Source organism: Calonectris borealis, chromosome 2 (genome assembly GCF_964195595.1).
Source record: "Calonectris borealis chromosome 2, bCalBor7.hap1.2, whole genome shotgun sequence".
In the NCBI taxonomy this organism is placed as follows: domain Eukaryota; kingdom Metazoa; phylum Chordata; class Aves; order Procellariiformes; family Procellariidae; genus Calonectris; species Calonectris borealis.
In genome coordinates, this window is record NC_134313.1 from 42,248,834 (window position 1) to 42,274,540 (window position 25,707).

Consider the following 25,707-nt stretch of genomic DNA (forward strand, 5'->3'; position numbering starts at 1 on the left):
AAGAATTTAAATTTACAGTAATGGATAACATATGTTTACACTGTCTATGTTGCTTGGAAAACTTTTCTTTGTTGTATATGTTAAATGTGTATACAGTATGAATGTGTAGGTGAGAGAGAGGAAGAGAAGGAAGTCTGGTCTCCGAGAAGATCCACTGTAAAAGCTGACAAATGATATGCAGCAGCAGAGATTACATAATCATAGACAAACTCAGAGATGTTTTAAGTCCTAATAACCTTGTTGACACTTCAGAACTGATCCTAACAGTATGTTTGGTAAAATTTCTTTAGTTTAATTTTATCAGATTCTGAGAGTGGAGCACTTATTTTTTTATATCAAAATAGCTTGTGCTGTGAGAATGGGGTGCTGGTATTCAAATGTAATTTCATTCTTTCAATTTCACATCATTACTCTTAATTATGTTTCCTTACAATGAAATAATTTGATATAAAGTCTTGTTGTTAAGGATCAAATATCTGTAGTTCCATCTTCATTTTTATTTACAGTTTAACTAAACTACATGTACTAAGAGGCACCGTCAGTTTAATAGAAACATGCTTTTCCCTGAATGTCCTTTTGCTTTGTATTCTTATTCATACTACATATAAATTCTACAAAAAATATAACTGAAAAAAATTGAAGAAAAAAGAATCTGATTGGCAGGGGGAGTCAAGGGAAAGAGTAAGAGTACTTTAATTCTTTATTTGAAAATTAGCAGTTTTCAGGATGATGGCATCTCTTTAAATAAGCTTTTCTTCCCAAGGATATCCATCCCTCTAGCCAACTCACCATTTCTGTTGCTGTTCTTTAAAACTCTTTCCAGATTCACAGTATCTTTTTTTGATAATGTGCAGCCAAAAAAAAAAACCCACCATGCAATAGTCTAACTGGGATGACATAGGAGCTGTAGAGATACTGTTACTTGCCTGCTCCACCATATGATGTCTTTGTGCATGCAGCCTAAAATTGCACTGCCCTTTTCCTGGCAGCTGTTACACATTGCAAATTGATGAATACTTTGCTGTCCACAGTTAATCCCATGTGTTTCTTGCACCATTATTACTTCCCAGGTTTGTCTCCTTCATCAAATGAACATCCTTGCATTATGTCTGCCAAATATTATTATACATTATGCCAAATTTAATTTTTCTTTTTTGTTTATACAGTTACAGAGCACAGTCCTTTTCATCTATTTCTCCTTGGCCTCTGAGGTGTTTAAACTTCTTCCAGTCTTTGAATTTCACTAATAGACCTGACTACTAATGACAACAAAAATTATAAATAACTTCCACCGACCATCAATCCTGCTTGCACCTCGCTAGACTTTCTCCAACTCCATTTATCATTACTTTGTGTTTATTGTTTTTTTGGTCACTTTTCAGATCTCAGATCAGTCTTTCTTTTCCTGCTTAGCTACATTCTCAATTCTTATTTGTATTAAATGCTAGGTAGAAATGCTAGCTATCACTCATCCACAAATTTTGCAATTCGAAGGAAAGAAGGAAAGAAGGAAAGAAAAAAAAAAAGAAAAAGAAGTCATTCACCTGGAAAGCCATATGCTTGAGACTTGCCTAGTTTTTAAAGTCTAATTTCTTATGCATTTGTATTATGTTGGACATTCTCATATCTTTTGTTTGGAATATACATAAAATTTCCACTAATTGCAATGAACATTAATTACGGCCTTTAAGGGTCCGTCCCTGCTTTCTGACATGGCATTCAGCACATACTGCCTATCATTCTATAGACAGCCTCTTGTAAGGGATGTCCCTGGAGATTTAAAATGGCGAGGGGGCCCTTTGCTGGTGTTCCAGACGACACATGAATTGCACTAATGTGAATAAACAGAAGGAAATTTAAATACAGAAACAGAAATTACAGCTTTGCAACTTAATTTTGTGCACTTAATCGAAAATCCAGAGACATTCTGTAAGCTCTAAGAGTTTCTGAGTGCACAGATAGTAAATTGGATTGATAGCCTACAAAAGAAGCTGCAAGAGATTTACCAAGAATGACCTGCCTGCCAGGGAATGGGCTAACCCTCTCCCCCTGCCCCTCAGTTTTCAGTGCTGATTGTCAGTTTTGGAATAGAGCTGAAACAATTCCTTTTGCTGGGTGTCTAAGCACATTCTGCTTTCAAATGGAATTACATTATAGAGTATGGGATTATCACTTCCAACTTCCCTTGAAAAGGGGGGGAGTCAGAAACACTGAGTCTCAAGAAGCAGTTCCCTTCTTCAAACAGAAAAAATGCAGGTGCCTGAAAAAATAGTATAAACCACCAAAAAAGAGTTCTATCCACACCAAAATGGTGATACAAATTTGAAAGTCTGCACTCTGCTCTGAGCTGCTGATACCCTGGAAGACTACGTCCTTGCCTGTGATAGCCCTTCAGAAATGCTGATGTTGTTTTGCAGAATATTTCCCTCCTACACAACGCTGTGAAGGAGAGATGCTGTTTTGTCCAGGGCAGTAAGTGATTCCCTGGACTTGGTCCCATGCTGACAACTGATACACCTTGAGGCATTTTAATCTGCTGGCTGTGTGCCAACACCTACTTCTATCTAAATGCAGGACACATCTGCTTATGGGTGGGTACGTGACAAAAACCTGAGTCGCAGTAATCGAGTAAGATAGTGTTGCTAAAGAGCTTATAATGGAATTTCTTTTTAGAGAGAATTTCATCAATAATTAAAGTTCCCACCTGTCCACTGTCCCTTTTTTTAATTATACCTGATGTCTCTTGTCCCACAAAATGCTGATATATGGAAACTGTACTTGTCCCTTAATTTTAAGATTAATTAATTGTTGCCATTTTGTGCCATCTCATTAGGAACACTGTAGAAAAAAATCATAACTAAGTATGGATGGGAATTCTAAAATGTTATAGGTGAAGTTCTCAGCTGATGTTGAGCACAGCATTATTCAGCAAAGCATCATTGATGTCACCTACTACAACAGCAATAATTCCTTTGGAACAATATGCAGACCATGTACATTCAGAAACAAGGATCCAATATGTTGTAATGTGTTTCAAAGCCTGAGCAGATGCTTTGCTATCGTTTTCCTAGATGAAATTCTTCTTCCCACCTGTCTTTTCCTACACTTAAAACACATAAAGGGTGGATGTTGGCATGAATGATAGAAAGACCTTGTGATGACCCTCTGCACCTGAGAGAATTTTCCTCCAAACAATATTTGGATGATTTTTAAAACAGATGTGCAAGCCTTAAAACCCTCATTCCAATTGCCCGAGATATAGAAGAAAAACGAATTAAAATATAGATTGAAAATGTCTTTTGATATTAAAAATCATTTTCTGAGGAACATTTTAGAGCAATTTTCTGTCTTATGCATTTTATCTTGCCACTTTTGCCATTGACTATTATTTCCCTTACCCTCATGTGGATATATCCTGAATAACATTCTGGAGGATATTAAGCCATGCAACGGTAAGAAAGAGCTCAAGCAAACTATTCCAGCTTAGTCTGCCTCTCATTCTACTTTAGATTTACATGGCCATGGTATTTAATTTTCAGGGATCCTAGCTCAAATTTCTTCTTCCAACTTATACAAACTTTCTGTGCTTTCCATCCGGTAACCTCTATAAAATCATGCATACCACTGCTAGTTGCCAGCATTTTTTCCAGACACCCTGTCTTTACTTGTTAATGTTTCTGGATTTTTTTTTCCCTTTGCCTTTCTACCAGAGAAAAGGAAATGCATTTAATGATACAGCCCACAGAAAGTCCTCTGCTGTAGGATTAAATGCAGTCTGTTGCCTCTTGTGATCCTAAAAACCCCGAATGCTTGATCAGATCTTTCAGTTATGCAGTATGCACATTTTTTATAATGTTAAAAGTCCAAAAGCTAAATTCAAACAGATTTAGCTGAACTGTTCTTTTAAAAGATCCCAAATTATTAAAACTGCTTGCTGTGCATTTTTATAGGAAGGTTTTAAATTTTCCATTACTGTTTTTGCAAATGATATATCTCTTAAAACTCTATAATGTAGCGTGATAGCTTTGGTATGATTTGATGTGTTTTTCGCTATCACAGGTTACCTAGGAGAAAGAAGATATTGCAAAGTCTAAATTACTTTTATTTCAAACGATGTAAAACAACAAAGAAAGAACAAATGGATATCATACAGGACAAAGCAATCAGCTTTTTAGTAGCACTGCATGAGTCACATTTGAATTTATTTCAGTGGCTGTTTTTCCTGTTGCTGCTATACATACATTTAGAGATTACATATATTCTGTGCTGGTAGACCATGGGTGTGAGTATGCCAAGGGCATCTAGGGAGTAATTTTCAGTGATCATATACACTTCGCTCTATCTCAGCAATCTGCGATTTCTATGGCACCTTGTATTCTCATCCTGGATGCTTCTGTGGGGAAAAGTGAGCACTTCTGTACTTCCTAGCTAGGATCCACAGCTGACTGGGCAGTCATCTCTGCCCAGTTTCTATAGCAAGCTTCAGAGCAGGTACACTGAGGAAAAGGACAAAATGAATAGCAGATGAGAAGAAAGAGAAGAAAAAAATGGGTGTGCGCCTTTCTGATAGAGTCATTTGCAACATAGCACACACTACAGAAATACTATAGTAGTAATCAGTTGGCCATGCAACCTCTGAATTGCAGGGATGCAAATTGCTGTGACTATTGCTGGTCCCTGGCTATTTCTGGAAGACAAAACATTTCTGAAATGATTCTGAACATTTCTTCTGACTCTGAGTCTGTACTCATCCAGCTGAATTGTACACACTGAAGCACTCAAATCAGTATTTTCTTACCTTTAGGCTGCCACTAGAGAAAATGGAGTGAGATGGATACTTCTAGGAAGCAATTCAGCTCACCTCAGACTTAAACTGTCATTTTAAAGGTCTTGATCTTTCTTTAGATAGGAGGTTGGATGAAACCATACTAGGTTGTTTGGTTGTTTGGTTTTTGCTTGGTTGAGGGGGGGAGGGGGTTGGGTTGGTTTCTTTTTTTTTTTTTTTTTAGCTGTCTGCAGTCTGGATAAGCACTGTTACTGAGGAAACACTTTGGTACACATTTGCTTCCAGATTTTTTCATAACTTAAAGTCTCAGACACTCTGTAGGCACAGAGAAGTTAAAATATCAGCACTGCCTGAGGAGCAAACCATTGCAATATAATGGAGAAAGGCTAAAAAGGGACTGTTCATCAAAGGAGCTTCTATTAGCAACAAACCTTGCAAAACAATACTATATGCAAACATTTTGCCTCACAGTCATACCTCCTTACCCAAACATGATGGATAAGAAACCATCGTTCCTTATCACAGTCATAGCATCTTTCTTTTCTCATAACCTCTTCTTTTGTCATTCACACTTCCTAGTGTAAGCTGTCTCTTAAATTGTGCTTAAGACTTTGCCCACAATGTTCCTGAATTATTTGACCTGGAGAAGGATCAGCTGTCTTCAAAACTGCAAATGATTTTGTAAACACTTTTGTGTTATTTGCTTGAAGGTGGAACTATCTGACTTCAGCTTTAAAGCCATTTGCTCCTGATAAATTAAAATAATGCACCTAAAGGGCCTCTTCATTAAAGCACTGGAGAGTAAAAACTCCATTTAAGTGACATGTTTGACTCTCCCTCTCTTTTAAAGCTTCTATTTGTTGCTGATCTCTCCCCAACTCCCACTGTTTATTCTACTAAATATGGTATAGAGATAAAACCATATTCCACTCCATAGGCTTTTTCTAAGATTTCCACATGCAGCAGGAGGTAAACAGAAGAGTCAGATAAAAAGAATTACAATAGGATGTTATTTATGCATTAGAATATCTGGAAGAACGGGGGAACAAGAAGAATACACTTAAAAGAAAGGAAAATTGAGCTTGACAAGAAATACATGATTCTTTAAATGTTTTTGCCAATCTAAATGGTGGAGATAAGCTCCCCTTTCAAAGAAAAGTGATACTTAGAAACATTTTTCTTTCACAATAAAAAAAAATAACCTGTGGGAGGTGAAAAATTATTGTGGAAAAGCGGAACTCAGAGTTTGTGAGACACTATCCCACTCAGGCAAGGAAGAGGAAAGGGGTTTATCAGACACTAGGTGGGGGGAAGCATGTAGAAGCTTCGTCACACAAATATCATAGAATGATAGAATGATTTGGGTTGGAAGGGCCTTTAAAGGTCATCTAGTCCAAATATTGCAGTTTCCATAATGATGTTCCACAGCCTTCAGGATTTCATGCAAAATGCTTCTGTCCTCTTCCCAAGGCGCTATATCTCTACATTATGCCCTTACAATCTAGTTTGCCAACCTAAGGCACTAGAAGTTATAAAACAGGATATATATAAAAAACAGGATATTCAAAAGTGAACAGCAAGAAAGACGGCCTTCATTTTATGTGCCTTTACTTTGATTTTACTTGACTCAATTCTAATACCTCAGATTTTCCCAGTTAGCCAAATCCTCTCCGTGGGCTCAAGGAGGGCCTTTTGCTGCCTCCCCAAGTTGCTTATAATTGCTTTCGTCTTTTCCAAGCCACTCAGTACCAAGATGAAAACCACTCAGTGTTGTCTTTTTCTGCAAAACTGTGTTCAAAAAGTCCTATACAAAGCACAGTTATTGGCAAATGAACAGTTTCTAGAAATTCTACTTTGCAGAATTTTTCTAAATATTATCAATTGTTCTATTTACAGCGAGAAAGTGCTCAGATCCTGGAAAAGGAGTACTGGAGTCAGTAAAACCCACATTCTGACAAAAACAGAACTGTTTTTCCAACAGAACAAAATAAGACTGTTTTTCTTCTAGGATGGATTATAAAGAGGCTGCTGTTGGGCTTGCTAGCATTCAGAATACGTTGGAGCACACATATGCTTGTTTGGAAGATAAGCTTAACTGTCTGTGTTTTTTCCACTTGCCTTTACCTACTTCATCTGTCTTTGTGGAGTAGTCACTCTGTTTTCCCCAAGGCTGCTCAGGACTCTTCCTCAAAGAGCCCTGGTGCTGCTTGCGGATTTCCTAAGAAGCTACAGAAAGCCAGGCACAGGCACCCATTTGCTTCAGGATCTTCCTGGGATCCCACAGTTCAGGTAGGGGTATGTGCAGCTAGAAAAGCTTTAAGCAAAAATTCTGCCTATTTGCAACTCTAAATGAGTTTGAAAACCTGATTGCACATTGTAGGAGAAGAGGGGCTTGATCTCAGATGGTTTGACTCCTTCTCCAGTATCCCACTCACTGGAATACAGCTCTTCTGAGCTCAGTAACATCTCTGAGGAGATTTTGAATCTTAAGGTCAGCTTTCTTCTGTTTAGGTATTGTTACATGTTATTTTGTGCTGTTATTATTCGTGCAAAATGGCTTTGGCACTCTGTTGGCTTGACTTCAAGGATTCCTGCTGTTCATTGGGGTGCAGAAGCCAGTAGCTGTATGTCTTTGGCTTGCCTGATCCATAAAAATATGCATCATAACACCACATTAGAAGAAGAGAGGTCAGAATATTTTGATAAGGAAGGTAACTAAGTCAGTCAGTTGCTTAAATAAGCAATGGCTTGTGTGGTTTCCCCCTATTGGCTACACATAGTATGGGTGTTCTCTGTCATAGAAAGTGCCATCTAAAAAGTAAAAGTGGACACAAATAACTAGTGTTATTTATCTGCCTGGAACTGCAGTTATGAGGCAGCATACAGGACTAGTACAGTTACTGAAAGAATGTAGGGCAATTAATGTTTAAGTAACGTCTACTGAAATTAATTATCACACAATTTAATAATCATTTTTATGTATTGATCCATTTTATGTATGAGTTGAAACTTCTTCAGAGTAAAGATGAGTTTTACAGTTAAAATTCAGCCACATTAAGAGTCAAAGTTTCTTCTTTTATGGAACTTCTAGAGAATCAGTTTTTAAAACATAAGGCTGCTCTGTTTCCTCCTCTTTTTTTTTCTTTTATTATCAGAGATGAGATTTTTCAAAGTCAGACATATATCTGATTTTGATACCTTCATGTCTTTCTTGAATCTAAAATTCTGGTGTGCGAATTCTGGTCCCTGTGAGGCCAATGGGGAAAAATATCTTCATTTTCCCTGGGATTCAGATTTCATATGGTGTCTTCCACCATGATGCAGCTTTTTAATATAAACAAGTAAATGCCTTGCTAAGTAAATGAAGGAGAAGTTAACCAATTATAAAAACTCTATTGCCAGCATTAACAATTTTTTTTAAATTTTATTTCAGTATTAGATTACATATGAGAAGCTTATTAAAAGAACATTACATTTGCAAAGTCAATTTCTGGAAAGTTGCTCAGTGCCAGGACGAGGGCTGCATAAACAGATTCAGTCATAAGTAGTACTATGTTTTAATGATGCTTTAACTGAGAACTGTGTATAACTATTGGAATTCCAAGTCCAGTACAGTCTTGTTTTATGCAGGCCTATTTCTCCATAGAGGCAACTTTTCAAAATCTCAAGAATTATTCAAGTACTTACTGTTTCTAGCCTGAATTAATACTTTCCCAGAGTGATGTCTATGCCTCAATTCCTTGACAAAAAAATGATAATGCCATTTTTTACTGTAATTTTCCTTTCTTTCATACATGGTTTATTGAAATTGCAAACTGTGTGGCAAGGACTGTATTTTATTGGGTAGGTGCAGGCTGTCTAGTAAAGTGGTACCCGTAATCTGGGAGACACTTCTAGGTACTGCTATAATATAGATGAATGAATAAAGAACAACTTGTTACAGCAGCACAATTTTTCAAGATAAGAAAATATGTCTCGGACCTCAAGAACTATGCTCCAATTCATACAGCTATGTGGCACATGTTTAAGGATCTTATGACTTTTTAATGACTTTCCTAGAAGTCACTAGGTACACAACAAACCTGAAGGTCTACTTACTGTATTAATGGACAAGGGTGCCATCAACATTTGCTGTTAACGGTATTATGAAGTCTACTTCTGTGTGAAACCTCATAAGCCAGAGACTTAATCAAAGCAACTGTACTAAACAACTATTCATTACTTTAATTTAGTTGGAAATATCTCAAAAGCCAGTAATGATAGAGTACATGCCTTTTTATGCTAAAATAAATTGTTGGATATTTTGCTGTATTTCTCTGCATTTACTTTTGTTAAAAATAGGATTTCCATGCAAAACTTAAAAACAAATTAAAATCCAGGACAGATTCAATGAGCAATTTAATTATCAATATTCTGTTCAACTAATTGTTTCATGGAGACAGCATGCTTGGCAAAAGGAGACAGCAAACAAATCAGTGCACAAATAGCAGTGTAAATACATTCTACCAGATCAGCACCTTGCCCAGATTTTTGGCAGTTAACTCAGATGGTACTCAGAGTGGATCCCTTTGCAAAATCTGAGAACCAGAATTAGGCCTGAAACACGTCTCTGAATGTTCAGAAAGGGAAATATTTGTGTTTAATGGACATTTTTTAAATGTTTGTAACACTGCTTCTTCTAGAACAGTCCAGAAGAAGAAGGCAATGACCTGAGAACTTGCCTATAAATAGGGTGTTTCAAGTTCATTTCTCTTTGCACGGTGTCTGAACAAGGACGTGAAGCACCTGAACGGGTCAGGTCCCTGCTCCTTTCTGGGCACATGCCTGTGGACCTAGCTCCTGGCTGGTTTGAGCAGATAAACAAGCAAGCAAGGAGAGTGCTCAAAAGTTAAGGTATCTTTGTTGAGCCACTCAACAAAGTGGCTGACAAAACAGAGTCTCTGACAAAACCTGTTTGAGGACATTAGCAGATGGGAGCCTATAAGCCATCATTGGAACTGTTTGACCTAATTCTGCCACCAGATGAAAGAACCAAACAAAAGAACAAACTTCCTCTGAGATTGCTCCATTGAAAGCACCAGAGAGATACGACGGATACACCTCTCGGGGAGAACGGGAGCCCTGATAAGGCTAGGAGGACCTGTACGACAGAGAAGGAATCCTTCAGCATTTTTACAACATGAGAAGTGTTGATTTCTTAAGAGTAATATCTCCTGAGAAAGACTTGTCGGTAGCCCATTTTCTGCTTGCTAAAAAGAACAGGAAAAGTTTGAAATTGTCAAAATATTCCATCTGAATTATTTATAAAGGTTGGGCTTTTTTTGTTAAAAAGTAAGCTTTAATTCACACTTTAGACAACTCAAAGAAGAAAGAAAACAATATAAAAATCCAAATGATTTTTTTTAAGTACACAGGAAAACACTTTCACTGATAAGACCTAATAGGGTGGGGTTTCTTTTGTTTTCATTGCACAGAAATATTGAGTATTCTTCTTTATGTTATCCCTGATGAGCTTGGAAAAGCATTTGGCCTCATGAATTCTCACAGGATCAGAAAATTTCTTGTCCTAGAAACCTGCATATTAGAAGACAGACAGGCTGAGGATGCTCTGTGAGAGGAGGCAGTGATATTTTTCAGTGTCAGAGTTTATTTGTAACAAGGCAGTAGATATGATAACAGTTGTATTTATTGGGCTTTCAGGCAGAGAGATAGATGTAGATAGATACAGGTAGTTATCACATTATTTTCCAACTTTTACAAAAATGGGATATATTTTATAGAGCTTACTTTACAAATAGCACAGAGAAAATATGGTTCACACCCTGAAGAACTGGGACATTCATTTCAAAACACACTGAACAGAAAATTTTACATAAGGTAGCTCCAAGAGTTCAATCTCAAAGCAGCCTTGAGTGTTTTTGTTTGCTTGTTTGCACGTATTATTGGAAGGGAGGTTTTCATCATCATCTTCTTTCTTAGGCTGGCAGTCACTGACAAAGCTTCACGGAAGGGTTTGTTAGGGGGGATTTGCCTCACGGGGATGATGCTGGTAAGAAAACAAGGGAATAAGTACATAGAGGGTTGCACAGCCCTAATCCCTCAATCCTAAAACCAAAAAAAAAGGACTGAAACAGGTTATTTTTCTAGGAAGGGGAGAGGAGAGAAGAAGGCAGGACGTGGGGCACATTGCATAGGTGCAGAGGATGCTATTTAGGAGCCAGAAAGCTATTTTTGTTCTTCTGCTCCTCCCCCACTCTTTACTGGAGTGGTTTTTCATACAACTGTTTTCTTGAACTATAAAATCCCATACTCTTCTTATCCCAAAGAACATTATTTAATCAAGTCTTTACAGCAACAAACGCATACATTCCTTCAGTATAATTCAAACAGACATTTTGTAATCCAAAACACACCAGAAATAACGCTGCCTGCTCCCTTGCATTCAGGAGTCATCTTTTGTGTAATTATGAAGAAAAACTGCTGGAAATAAATTGAAAAATGTAATAACCGGTTTGCTGCCCATGATTTACATGAAGGGTACCCTGACAGCACAACAGCATTACTAATTATGATGATCCAAATCAAATTCCCTTGAAGGCTGGTCTCTATCTCACTGCACCCAACTCTAAGAGAGATATCTAAGAAAATCACCTATTACTTGTCATTTCAGAGCAACCGCAGCCAGCATCCTGCATTGGGCTAGTGGTATCTCTCTGACAGCCTCCCAGACTACACAAATTGTTGGTGAGCACCGCGTTAATTCAGCCTGTCATCAGCTCTCCATTCTACCACTGTAATTCAAAAAGACGGAGTACCTGTGATCTCTTACAGGAAAACACTACTCTGGGAAAACATCTCTCCAGGTAGATGTTACAAACTACCATGCAGTCTCCCTTCTAGATCTGCCATAATTGACAGGTGCTGTGGCAAGTGTGCGGGAGCCCTCCTGGCTCCAGCGAAATTGAGCCTCTGTACCAATCCGCACACTCGAAACGCGGCAGCAATGCTTGGGCTGGCACAGGGATGCAATTCAAAACCGCATCAGGCCTGTTGTCAAGGCAGGGAGAGCACTTCAAGTCCCAGCTCTGACATTGGCTCTCAATACAATTTGCTCCTCTGGAGTGCTGCAGAACATATCCTTTATCCACTGTCCCTCAGTATATGCACTTTAGGCTCAATTCTCAAGATTTTATTTAGGAATACTATTCACAGAAGAATTTCTTTTTAAAGAATAAAGGTTTCAAGATTGGGCCCAAGATGTTTGTTTCTGATGTGGGGGATTGCTAAGCACGCAGAGCACTGCAAACACATCTGCCAGCAGACCATCATGGCAATGCTCATACCAAAGTGGCACAAAATTACCAACGTTCTAGAAGAAGACTTTTTTCCCCAGGTTATTTCATATCCATACATTTGTTCATATCTATGCAATGCAAAGTAACAGGATGACTAGCATTCGAGGAAAAATACACTATTTTCAGACCAGATATCAGCTGTCAAGTTAGATAGAGAATACTGCATCAGAAATTTTACAGCCCAGTTCACAAAAATTTTATGTGTCTGTAATTCATGTTTTTGTGTGAAATAGTTGTTCGAATATGCCAAGCACGGCGTGACCAATAAGTACATGCATAAAGACCAGGCAAGGATTGTCTTGGGTCAGAGAATGGTCAAATGCATTCTAAAAAGAAGAAATACATGATGGTAAAACACTCCTTATTGCACTGGTGAAAATCTGTATGCAAGTTCTTAAATGGAATTTAACTGCATCTCTCTTATTTATTAAAACACAAGCCACAACACATAAACACTTTTTTTTTTTTTAATTTCACTGACTGCCCCAGAGAGAAGTGAAATGGAATAACTGACAGAAAAGTTAATCAATTTTAAGACTCTCAGATTTTAGGACCAGATCTTTTGTTTCTCCCATGTTGTCTCTGGGACTCTCCAGGCCAAAGACCCTCACCTAACAAGCTTCTCCATTAAGCCCCAAACACAGTCTAAACTCTGTGGCAAATTTGAGGAAGCTGTTGTTTAAGGTAGGCCATAGTTATTTCTTAGTCAAACTGATAATGAAGTGGCTGGCACAAAACCAAAGATGCCAACCTCAGAAAATCTCAGTCACTTTCCATTTTTTTTGGTGAAAAGACATTCACGTTATAATATACAAGTGTGAAATAGGCTCTGATCTAGGAAATTATATATTACTTCCGCTGACCTCCAATGTTAGATGACACCTTGAATTCACATCACAAATAGGTTGAGCTTAATATCACAAAGACATTTTGAATGCGGTGGACAGGAAGTAAATTAATAATAGAGATTTTATGCTGAATGTGGTCTTTTTACTATAACCGTAGCATACACTCAGAGCTACAATAAAAATGCTGTACCAACCTATTTTTTTCATTTGCAACTGAATAATATTAATCTCATCTGAAAAGTAATGGTTCTAACAAAACTGACTGTAGTGCAAGCAGTCAGCATTTTCAAGTCTAACAGTTCCCAGAAGAACTGTATTTTGGAGGCAGGTTTTGTAGAATAAGATCAAAAACGCAGAGATATCTTCCAGGTTCTGATAAAGGTAGGGCTAACAGATTTAGTGGGTGTTGATAATCTACCAGCTCAGCTTCATTGAAGATAAAACTGTAAACGTGCATTCAAGTAAACTTGAAGCTGGCATCTCAAAAAGCCAGTCAACTTCTTAGGCATCAATATGCCCATGTGCATTTTAATTTCAGTCCCTCCAGCATGCAAATACTGGTTTACTAGGCTCATTCAAGTCTCTGTGTCACTGCCATGGGCTTTTGGCCCAATACGCTTGAATTTTCAGTCAGCTGCTCAGAAAAATCAACCTGCCATTCAACCCTCAGTTATGCAATTAAGAAACATCAGCACAATTAGAAAATATTTTATGAAAGACTAAAGGAAACATATATCTGGGAAAAGAGAAGATATGCTCTTTATTGTAATGTTAAGGTTGTACATCCATAATGACATTTTTGCTTTTTTAAAGTTTATTTGAGAAGCTGAACAAAAAAAAGTGAGACAACTGGCAATTTATTAACTTATTCTTGATAGAGATAACTCAGCTCACACAGTCTCAATGTGTAAATGGAGGCAGCTACATGCTCAAACCTGCTGAGCACCGAGAATTGTGGGACCAGTCCAGCAAAACACATTGGGAGAGGAAGCCTACTGACTTCTGTGGGAACATGCATGTGTTTAAAGTGCTTTCCTGGAGAGCAGCCATAGTGCTTAACATCTTACAGGAGTAGCATGCTCTTCTCTTCAGGAAGAGAATGACAGACAAAAGCTTCTTAATATGTATCTTAATATTAGCTGGTGTCAAATTGGGGCAGCCCCACTGATATGAACAGAGATCTCCTGATATTTTTACCAGCTGGGGGACTAACTCATTACATCAGCCCACTTGATGCTAAAAATCTACCCATCGCTAAGCTCACTTAGTAGAATGCAGAATACTCTATGCATTTTCTCTCTCCTTTTTCTTTTCTTTCTTCTTTCTTTTTTTTTTTTTTTTTTTGGCAGAGTGCCCTTATTATTTTGTATCCTAAAGCATTAGAGGCTAATAAAGAGAGCAAACAGAGAAGGAGATGGGAAAGGAGTTTGTTTGTACCTCACTCTCCATTGGCCCATTATGTTTAAATCCATTATGTAGTTTACCTGATACTGTGTTCGGAGAAACTGAATGCTGTAGTTCTTTGTAATACTGACATTTTCTTAACACAATTTAAATTTAAACCCTTTATTAGTCCAGAGAAGGCTGAGCACGAAACAATAGTAGCTCTGGGAGAGTAATTATTTCTGTTCCATTGTCTGGGATGTTAGAGCTTTTGATTAGTTACACTATACAGTACTTAACAGCTAACCAGCCTCACCATGGTTAACAATACATGAGATTTTCCCTGTCCCAGCAGCACTCCAAGTACTCCTGAAATGTTGGCTCTCTCTTCAATCCTGTTATTCACAAATACCTCTAATTTTCTGGGGCGTGTGTGAAAACTACTGTACTGCCAGCAGCACAGAACACCATGCGGCAGGCTCTGTTGGGAAGGGATCTCTGTAAAATGGATGCATGAAGCTGTGGGTTGTAAGCCATTAAGCTTTCTCAGTACGCTTCTAATGAGCTTATGATAGCCTCACAAAATGACTGTTTTTACTGCAGCCTAGTAAATTACAGTATGTACAAATTAAATCAGTGGGACCCAATGCAAGCTGTTCCTCATCAGGTTCAACACTTCTTTTAAGAAGTGAAAAATTATGACATAGTAGAACAGCTATATGTTTCAGTCGTGTCATATGCTGGAAGTGTAGTGTACTTAGCTAATTTCTACAATTATCTGTATAACACCTCTCATTGTGTCCCGCAGAAACCAAGCATTTCCTCTCTTGTGCTGTTCCTTCATGTTTCAAAATTGGTGTTGCAATGCATGTGAATAACAAATTTGTCTCAGCTGTTAAAAGTTAAATGCCAACAAAATAGTTCTCTGAGGGCTTGATCCTTCTCCCATGGAGGCCAGTGGCAAAATCCCAAGTGATTTTTCTTGATCACTTGTAACCTTCTGCGTTACATTAAAACCACTTTTCATGTATTACCTCCTTGGCAGCCACAGGACACCATTAAAAATGCTCATAGATGTTATTTTTACGTCTTTGCATATTGCCTCAAATCTTTCCTCCACCAGTTTTATTTTGGTGTGACCTGAGTGGATTAGTTCCTGGTGTTCATCACTCCAAGTGACACCACTATGAAAAAAACCTTTTGGGGAACTGGTGTATATATCACATGAAAACATGTCTCTCTATTTCTTTCTCTGGCTTTCTCTCTACTTCTCTTTTAATACTATGACATCTGAACAATATTAATTACAGCTTGCTAAACAGTCTGAACTGTTTTAAAATTACTACTTAAGCACCACTGGAACTGGAATTGACTTGGCCCGGCTGAACCCAGTAGGCCCACGCCAATTAACCCCCTGAAGACAGCTTTGTGTATATTTTTAACTGAGCAGTCCATGGCATCAAGACGTAAATTCCTCAGAAAGTGTCTTAAGGTAAGTGGTGACATTAATACTCTATAAACATGATGTACAGTTGTTAAGACTGCACAGAAAGCATTCTGCAAGATGACTTTTACTACAGGGGTTTGAGGCTGGGCAATAATCACCAGACATCCTGCAGGAGGTTGTACAGCGCAGACAAGCTGGTGATTCAGAAAGGTTTTCCAAAGGGTGGGCCTCAGAAGCCTTTCCCAGGCCCTGGGGCTGGGTCTATGCTTCAGCTCTGTCCCAGTGTATGTGGGGAGGCAGACTGGCTGCAGGGCTTCTTGCTGCTCCCCCCTTCAACACCATGCTCTGGTTTCAGAGGGATCTTCCATCTGGTCACTCCTTGGCACTCCCAGCTCTGCTGTAGTTTAGCTGGATGACTGCGTATGGACAGGGCAGAGGAAAACTAGGTGAGTTTCTAACAGAAGCCTCATCCTCAGGAAGCCCTGTGTGTGTGCCTGGATTCCTACTGAAGATTATAAAAATCCCCAAAGCAAAAAGTTTTATGGGTATTGATGACTATTTTTAATGACAACATGAGGTGATGAGGTTGTGGAACAAGGGCAGCGTTAGCAACCTCAAGCATCTGACAGGCAGTAACAGATCCCTTTACCTAACTAAAGTCATGAAATTTCAACGCTCATAAAGAGAATAATGCTTTTCACCCTCCAGTTTTCAAGTCTTCTGCTTCCCATTTTCAAGCTTTCCCTAAAATCTCCAGAGTTAGAATTCACCTTTAAAAAGCTGACGTATTCACACAGTTTTCCTATTCAAGCATAAAGAAAAACACCAAATACCACAAGTTACACAAATTATCCTTAAACCTGTCTGAAATGAAAATCAAAATAAATTGGAAAGAGAGAGCAACTAGACTGTGAGTGCTTGATTGAAGCAATACTGACTGCAATGAAAGGGAAAGATAAAATGAAAATGGTTGCAATGTCCCTGCAACACTGAAAATTAAAACATGCATGCCAAGCTGGAAATCTGTTAAGAAAACCATTTAATTCTGTAAACAAAAAAACCTCAAACTAATTCTAATAATATATAAAAGCTAAATTAACTAGTGAAATGAAGATGAATTTCAGGTGATTTTATGAGCAGTTAGGAAAACTTGGCATAATATCTCTTCCTCCTCCTATTGAAATGGCAGCACTTTTGAGCAACTGTATTACAGATGGCAGCAGTATTTGGAGCAGCTTTCTATCACCCACAGTATTAAGCCAGTAGGATATATTAGGTTTGTTCATTTTTCATTTACATATTGATCTGAATACAAGTAACAATATTGGCATATCGACTGCTGCATGACTATTTTATGTATTTAGGCAAATACTCACACATATACAGTTATATGCAGAAAATGAGGTAGTTTCTTTCCTCAGTTTGTTCATGTATATCTTCATCTCTCCACTACTGGGCTCTGCCTACCATTAATTTACCTCTGAGAGATCCTGTCCACCACCACATACAATAGAATGTTATGTAGTTATAAACAGACAATTCAGCCTGCCTTTTCCTTCTTTTCTTTCTTCTTACCTTCTTTCCTTTCCTCCTTCCTTCCTTCCTTCTTTCCTTCCTCAGCTATGTTTTAAAACCTGGCATCATATACCATGCATATGTGAAACATCAGAGATGATTAGTACAGACAGGAGATCGGAAAACCATGAAGCACTTTTGAAACCCTGATAGGAAGTGACTCTTCCTGGTTGTTGATTTATTGATGCTGACATTAGTTTTTTTCTCATTTTTAAAAAGCTGAAAGTACCTTGGTACTTGGAAAAATACTGAAGCCAAGTAAATAATGGAAAAAAAACCTCTGTAGGACTGAATGTCCCTGCTCCTGAAAGAACCTGCATGTGGAGCTTAAAAAAAAAGAAAAACAGAAAAAAGAAAAGGTTAAAAATGAAAGGCTTTCAGAGATGCTTCTTTACAAGCATCCAACATAATTTTCAGATGCTTACAAAGATCCAGCCCAGAAGCTATTTTGTTTCTTTAGAACCAGAGCCAGTATTATTCAACCTCTGTCAAGTCAAGGTCTGGGAATAACACCACCTTTTCAAAAGCTGTCTTCCAATAGCCATACACCAATAAACTGACTAATGAGGGCATTTGACTTTAAAGTGTCCAGAGAACACATGAAGTAGTAATTTTAAAGGTGAAAGTTTCTTAGATATTTTCTTTTAAAGGGCATAAGATAATTGCCTTTTTTTTACTAGCCCTTTAAAAATCACTTGCAGACCTGTTTTAAGTTCTCTTAACACACAAAAACATGTAAGTAATGTGTCAGTGGATTGTGAAAGCCACCAAGAAACCAGAAGATTTCCACACCCTCAGTTTACTCTGGGAAGAAAGTGCATTCATGACGACAACAAAGACAGAAAAAATATGTTACTTTAGCCTATAAAAAACACTAAGAAAGAATGTTGTGGATTAAAGGATTAAAGGAAAAAAATCAAATAAAATGGACACCGCAAGCATTCATAGTATTTAAGCCAAGCATATGATTTTTGAGCACTTAGACTTGTTCACAGAGACAAAAGCTCAGAAGTATGCATGTTTTCAAAGGCACTTGCTCCGGCTTCACATTGGTGACCACACGTGCCTTCCCCCTATTTCATCTCTGGTGGGCTTGAAGCCTTAGGCTCTGACTACACCAGCAAATTAAGGAGTTCCTGAGCACTGGAGTGCACTGAATATTGCTGAATTTTTAGGGCCCTGGTCAACTGAGCAGTCCCCCAAACACTTCTCAGGCACTTCCTGGGAGTTAGCATGTTCAGGGCAGATTGCGTGCACCCTGCCCTGGATAGCAAGAGATTTGCACGGTGTGGAGGTAAGCCTTTGAATAGGCAGGCCTTTGAACAGTACAGAGGCAGCCAGCTGGCCTCCTTAAGAGAAAATATTTGATTTAGTAGCACAGGCAGACACTGCGAATAGCTGCCATATACTCAGGCTTGAATGCAGCAGCAGTTCACCAGCTCTTTGGACACGTGAGAGACTTATGTGTCTTATAGGTAGAAGAACTGTAAGAGATATCATAGCGAAGTATATTGTCTGTCTAGGTTTCCATGATACCCTCCATACGGCATTTCTAACGATAATAACCATTTCACCTTTTTGTGTTCAGGGGTCTGATGAACATGTTCAGATATTTAACATAGCCAAGGGACCCAGCTAAGGCCACGTTTACTCAAGCACATATATATTCTTTACATGGTTATTGTACTATAGCCCGATTCTGCGGACAGCTACAGCAGCAAAGCTGTACAGCTCTTCTGATCCTTCCAAAATATTTTCCCTAAAAGTGAAAGCCAAGAGAAATTTCTGGTGTGTTTTCTACCTTGCTGCTAAAGAATCTAGAAAAAATTCCACTGAAATCAGTGGCTCAACTCCAGTTGTCTCCACCGGGTCGATGATTTTGTGCACGCAGCCAAAGCTGTTGAGACAGCCAGATTCTCAGCTGGTGTCCATTGACTTTCATGGAGATAGGCCAGGTCACATCGGCTGGGGATTTTGCCAGAAATGTTGACAAAAAGACAGAGATGAAAAGAGTCAGCTATGCGAGGCTTATAGTTAACTTGGCACATCTAAAAGTAGCTGAAGCATCAGTATAAGGGATACATTTACTACAAAGTACAACAGGGAAAGAAAGTATATTCAGAAGATGAATGTTTCTAACCCTCTTAGAAACCATAATGATATGTGAGGCCAAGATTTCCCCACATGGAAGCCATAGTGAGGATGACTTAGTTCTGTCCTAAAAGGCTGTCTTTAAATTGCCCCCTTTCTGCTATAAGATTAATAACCATAGCAGCCAAACCAAGAAAACCACACACTGTTTGAGACAAACCACACTCTCAACAGCACAGTAGACCACTTCAGTGATAAGAACTTCATGTCCTAAACTATGGCTTATGACTTCTTGTTGGCTGCTGGGGAGCAGGGCAGGGCCCCGGGGCTCCCTGCCCGCCTTTGTGCTGAGAGCTCCAGCTGCCCAGCTCCTGCGTACACCATTTCTCCGTGTTCAGCCTAATGAAGGAAGCCTTGAAATGAAGTAAGACAAAACCCATGGATGAAATAGGTAACAGGTGGTGAGGTGAACATGCAGGTGAACAGCTCATGTAGCCTTGAATCAACTGTTTTCATCCCAAATCTGATTCCTCATTGGTGTTTCCAGTAACATGGATAGTGATGCTATCACGAGACCTAATCCTTCAGCTCTTTTGTATGAGCTACTTACTCTTTTCCCTCTAAAATGACTGCTATACAAAAAATATCAATGAACATCAGAAAAGATCTGATAGTCTGTAATGAATTATGTCCAGCGAAAAAAATCCTATATTTTTGAGAGAAAAAAAGAATTTTACATTAGGTGACAAATTGAGTCAGAAGTGCACTAAAATTTATTTTGAATGTACATGTGAACCTGACTATGGTATAAAGTTTCCCCAACCATAAACATACATGTATTTTCTGATTTTGCGTTGATCCTTTTCAAATGAAGACAAACTGAAAATTGCACAGGATAAAATCTATTCTATAGAGCATATGACAGCCTACATGTTGGGAGTGGGAAGGCAACTTCTCTGAAAGTAAAAACTGACTACAGCATAATTTCTGGAAGTTTCTAGTGAGACAGCTGATACTGACAACTGTTGGAAATGATATACTGGAGAGAATGGATATTGGTCTCATCCAATATGGTATGCACTTTGGTCTTGAGAAGCTTAATGTAAAGAAAAAATATACGCTTGCACAGCTTTGTCAGTGAAATGGTCGTTGTTAATAATCTAACCATTTAATATACCGTTCTATTTATTACTGCATATTTAATGAAGCATAAATCATTAAAATTATCCTCTGTGCAAACACAGAGGAGGGACTTGGAAGTGCCATGCCATGTGATCCATGGGACTGGGCTGAGAAATTTACTCCCCTCTCCTTTTCCACTCGTTATGTATCTGATGCTGCTTATGGATTAAGTGGAGTTCCTGCTATAAACAAAGAGTAGCTATACATAAATGTTATTGTCCTCTGCTACGAGTTACAGTTGGAGATAAGCTAGTCCTGTTAAAAGTACAAGTAGTGCTTTATCATGTTGAACATTCAGCACCCTCAAAGAACTAATAAATAGAATATTAGTACTAAGTCTATTTAAACCCCTCCTGCTCCCTTCATGCTCTGTGTGCTATGGTGTGCTACTTAGGCTTTAATGCAGGTCTTTCATAAACATTTTCCCCTTTGTGTCTGATCTTCCCAATCTTACATTAAAGCTGCATCATTATGAACTATATGACAGTTCATGATACATAAAATCGATCTGCTGCTTCTCCCCACCAGACAGCCAAAGAAGGAATCAGGAGCCACAAGCAAGTATTTGAAGTGTACCCTTGGATAATGGCTCGGGATCATTCTTGAACTCAGCATCCTGTCAGTATTCAACACTTCCGAAAGTCTGTATTCATCATTTTAGGCAGCCAAAATATAGATTCATGTGTTCGGTTTAAGGGCATATGTTTTGTTGAAGGTCACATCAGCAATTGGTTGTAGAGCGTATCAGAAGTCAAAAAAGCAGTGAACTTGACTTTGTAGATTTTAATACAGGCTATATAGATTTTTTATTTTTTTGTGTTTGCTCTCCAAAGATACTTGTATAAATCTCCACAGCGGTTTGTACAGATGAAATATTCTCTGTGTATAATGTTTTTGATGGATCCACTCCCCCACCTAGTTCAGCTTGACTTCAGTTATAACCTTCCTCCATTGTGTTGTTGACTTAATCTGAAAACCAATTAATTTTTTAAAAAGTGAATATCAAAGCTCACTAGAAGAGAAAGTCTCTCCCAAAAAAGCATTGGTCTCCACTAATGTCAAATGTCTTTGGAAAACATGCTGTTCTCAGTCCTCTTAGTTTGACGATAATCATATAGCAGCCACACCTTCAGTCAAAACTTAAAGAATAAACAGAAATGTTGCTCCTTCTAACTCTATCCCAGCCAAAACCAGGACACAAACCTTTCTCTTTGATCTTTTTTTTAAATGATTATAGCAATAGGACAAGGGGTAATGATTTTAAACTAAAAATTCATTCTAGATATAAGGAAGAAATTTTTTACAATGAGGGTGGTGAAACACTGGAGCAGGTTGCCTGGAGAGGTGGTGGATGCCCCATCCTGGAATCATTCAAGGACAGGTTGGACGGGGCTCTGAGCAACCTGATCTAGTTGAAGATGTCCCTGCTCATTGCAGGGGGGTTGAACTAGATGACCTTTAAAGGTCCCTTCCAACCCAAACTATTCTATGATTCTATTCTATGATTCTATTATTATTACTTATGAAGAATTTAACCTGTAGTTTAACTACACTGTGAAATAACCAAGCCACCCATAGTCCATGATACACATATTGCTTGTGAGCATTCTTAGTAATGCTTTATACATTCTGAGAAATATGTAAGTAAAAATATGGGCTGATGTGAACTACTGAGATCATAATTTTTTTGCATAACAACAATAGCTGCAATTAAATGTCATGCTACCGATCTCAAAAACCTCACATTTTTAACTGTAAGACAATGCTTTGTAATGGTCAAAGTATTAGGCTAAAAAGCAGGAACCTCTAACTTTTCTGGATAGCTTTGAAGTTGACTCTTTCCTTTAGGAAAGCACTTAGCCCCTTTATAACATTTTCCCCATATCTGATACCAATTTCATATTGATTTCCCAGCAGTGTAATTCCACTTACTTACAGTAGAAGGCTTCATGATTTACACTAGCATAAATGAAAATACAATCAGGTTCCTCATTTTAAAGATGGAAATCATAGTTATCATTCTCCCTTTGGGTAATGTAAGGATTAATTAGTATTAGTGTGTGCTCATGAAGTGTTTTTAAAAAATATATAGTAGTAACTATGATAAATATTATTCCTTTTGTGCTGAAAGTTCATGCTGACTTGCAAAAGTGTTTCTAAGTTAGGTCAACATGGCAGTAATTTGAGAAGGTGAAGATCTAACTTCTTGATAATGGAGATTTATAACCTTGTGGGATTTTCCAACCTTGAAATAATATTAATTATAATAATTCATTCTTTACATGATAGTCATGCCTTCTTCCTCTTTAAGGAGTTAATAATAAATCTATTTTAAACATTTGAAATACATCTGAATAAGAAATAACCATATACCTTAAGGTAACCTCCTCTTCCTGAATTCAAAGGCAGTTTTTATTCCATTCTGGCAAAGTAGAGAGGCCTAAAATTGTGAATTATTAATGCCTGCATCCATTTTAAAGTCTCCTTAGAAAAGAGATAAAAGAGGCATCGTCATAAATGACAATTAGATCTACCATCTACGTAAGATCATAACATTATCAAGTGGTAGTAATCTTAGAGAGGAAAAAGAAAGCAATTAACAATTTTGAAAAGAAATAGTTAAAATAGACACAGATGTTATCAACGAATTTGCTAAGTTCCTTTAAAGAAAGAATTGTCTGTGTGCATAAATTTGGAGCTGGGATGAGTTGAGAACGTGAAAACCTGTCAGGATGGCACACAAAATACTGAAAATAAGGGCTTTACTGTGAGGGGTCTTTGTAAGGATTTTAAACTTAACTACCCCAATTTAACATAAATCTTCCATACTTCAAGTGAATATTAGAAGTCATGAAGGACAAGACACAACAAACTTGGGGGTGTTCAAACAAGATTGCAAACAAGCCATAAACATCTGCAGATTACCTGCTCAAAATGAAACTCAGCCCAGTACACATCATTCATCTGCCCGTTTTAATTAACTTTTTCTCAAGTTAGACTAATCAAAGACGCAATATGCAACTGTGCATGAGGAACATGCTAGAAACAATGAATATTTTAATGTGAAGCCTTGTAGGAGACAGATAAATAGAAATAACAGTTTTGCATAAAGACTTTGGAAACTATAGGACATGCTTGTAAAAGATCCAGTTCCGATATGCTCCTTTTTGTCAGCTTGTGCCCTGTTAATGTCTCATATGTTTATGAAAGCCACCCCTTTCTTGCATAGCCAAAATACACATTTGAAAGAAATAAACTGAAGTTTGATATTCTCTGGACCAATACAGAAAGTTTTTATTCAATTGTCTGGCTTTTGTCCAGCAAAGTGTCAACTGATGATCAGATAGGCTATTTTTTCAAGTCTGCCCTTATGAAATGGGAACCTCACATACCACCACAGCTTTATATTAACAAGGATTTTGCATATGTTCCATGAAGATTTGTATCCACAAATGGATCTCAAGGCAGGAGTCGTGCTCTGAGCTACATCCTGCAAAGTTCTCAAGTTATGAGCCATTCATTGTGTGTCAGTGGAGAGCTATAAAGGCAAACGTTGAATCCTTTCCTAATTTCTGTGTCCCTGAAAAAAACTAGAGCACACCTGTATAGTTTTGCGTATTTCTCAGCTGAATGAAGATAGAAAGCTGGACCTGGACTTTATAGTATTTAAACTGGTTCACATATCAATCGTCTCATTCATGTTAAGTTCATATTTTTGCAACATTTTTTAGTTTAAAAGGTTGTGCAGATTTTTTATAGGCTTCATTATCTGGGGTATGTTTGCAGACGTGCCTACAAAAATATGATATTGATGCATAAACACACTTCATAGATAAATGAAATTGGTTCTCTCAAGCAACTGGTATATGTCTATCGTGAGTGGGATTAAAGTTGGATTGGGATAGATTTCTTTGTTGCACACTGATAAGCTTGGGCGCTAATGCAGCCTGAACATTTAATAAAGTGCACAGACAATGAAAAGTTGTGCAAAACCAGTTACTGTGTGATGTCTGAACTTTGATCCAGTCCATCCAAGAAACTCCTCCTCTGATTGCATCCTGCCAATAAGAAACAAACAAATAACTCTGCTAACATGGTACAGCACCATGAGGAAATCAAACAACATACCCCGCACTGTGGGAACAGATATCTAGAAGACAGACTCATGAAAGAAAGAGTAAAAATTCTACCAACACTTAGAAAAGTGAATGTGGTTGATGACCCCACTGAGGATAGGCACAGGCTTTGCATTTTTTATTCCAATTTCATGGAGTATTTCTGTTACATAACTGATTTTTTTCTCCTGCAAATTTAAAAACAAATATATATGACAAAAATAAAACACTGATATGTCTACATTTTATTATCTACATTTTTTTCCCTAGGAAATGTTTAGCTGAAAAGAACATTTTAATTACAAAATATTATCATAGCGCCTCATGAGGAAGGTAATTCACAACTTGAAAGCTTTTGTCTTCTTCCATGGCCAAGTTCATCAGCTGGACTATATCTCCCGTGAGTCACTTTTTAAGGTTGTGAATGGAATAGTGTAGGCATCAGAACTTGTGACTAAAAGTTACTTGCAGTTACTAAAATCAAGCACCTGAAATGCTGCAGTAGAGAGAAATCTTAAATCCTAGTGTCTCAGAGATACAACTGTATGTCAGTAGGGAGTTTTTACTGTTAGAATCTAGGTGTGTATACCTGTAATAGCAAACTACATGGATATTTTGGAAGCTATCGATAGACCCTGTGCTGTTCTGTACTGTACTCTTGCCAGGGCTCTGCTTGTTGCTGGGAAGGCACTTACGTGATTAGGTAATTGCACGTTCTTCTTTCAGGGTTGTCACATATGGATTTCATTGTATAAGAAAGTAAATTGACCACTAGCTATGGTTGCTAGGACAGGTAAGACAGAAGACAATCCAGAGAGAATGGCAGATCTGTGAAATAATAAAACTTCAATAGAATATTGTGTTAAATCATAAAAAAACAATGTATCTTTAAGAACAGGCCATAAACCTCTTCTGAGTTGCTGAA